Source organism: Microcebus murinus, chromosome 9 (assembly GCF_040939455.1).
Source record: "Microcebus murinus isolate Inina chromosome 9, M.murinus_Inina_mat1.0, whole genome shotgun sequence".
NCBI classification, from domain to species: domain Eukaryota; kingdom Metazoa; phylum Chordata; class Mammalia; order Primates; family Cheirogaleidae; genus Microcebus; species Microcebus murinus.
Genome location: NC_134112.1, coordinates 22,510,396 through 22,511,227, shown reverse-complemented (window position 1 = coordinate 22,511,227; position 832 = coordinate 22,510,396).

Genomic DNA, 832 nt, shown 5'->3' with positions numbered 1-832 from the left:
AGCAATCAACAGGTGCAATCGCTGGGCCACATATTGCTGTTTGAAAATGTACTTTCTCCTCTTCCAAACCAGCAGCTGACAATTTTAGGTTACGCAACCTGAATTCAGGCTGAGTAATAGTGAAGCTAGTCTTCTGAGGCTTATTTCTAAGAAATATGCAGCTTTATGTAACGCAAAAAGCAAACAGCCAAACAAACAAAACCACACACAACCCTTCCTCTCCAAATGGACATTCACATTACTGTCTCGTAAATGCATTAAAGGAAGACACTCCTTTACATCGATCGGAGGACAGACTTTGGTTTCTGAAAATACAATAATTATCTTTCCTTAGATTTTTCTCAGCTCTGCCAGCGCTAGCCTCAGACAAGGGCCAGGTTATCTGCAATTCTGTGGCCTCCCTTGCCTTTAAAGCGCGTTCGGGAAAACGCCAGCCCCGCGCGAACGCCGACCGGGCGCCCGGAGCTCGCCCCACTTCGCGGTAACCCGCCGAGCCGCGGCTCCCGGGCCCGCGCTGTGACGTCACCGGGCTCGCGGGCCGCGACGCAGGCCTCCGGCTGCGCTGATTGGCTAGGGCCCATGACGTCACGGCCGGGGCGGCCCAGCGTTCGCCAGGGCCCGGGATGCGCCGGGTTCGTTTAAAAATAAAGGGGGGCGGGCGCGGAGGGGACACCGAGGGGCCCGCGGAGGTGCCGGCCGCCCCCTCCGCCGCCCCGGCCCCGGCCCGGCCCCGCCTGGCCGCGCCAGCCTCGCGGCGGCCCGCAGGCGGCGGCGGGAGGCGGGGCGGGGGCGGAGCCGCGGGCGCGGCGCCGCGCTGTCCCCGGCCGCCGCC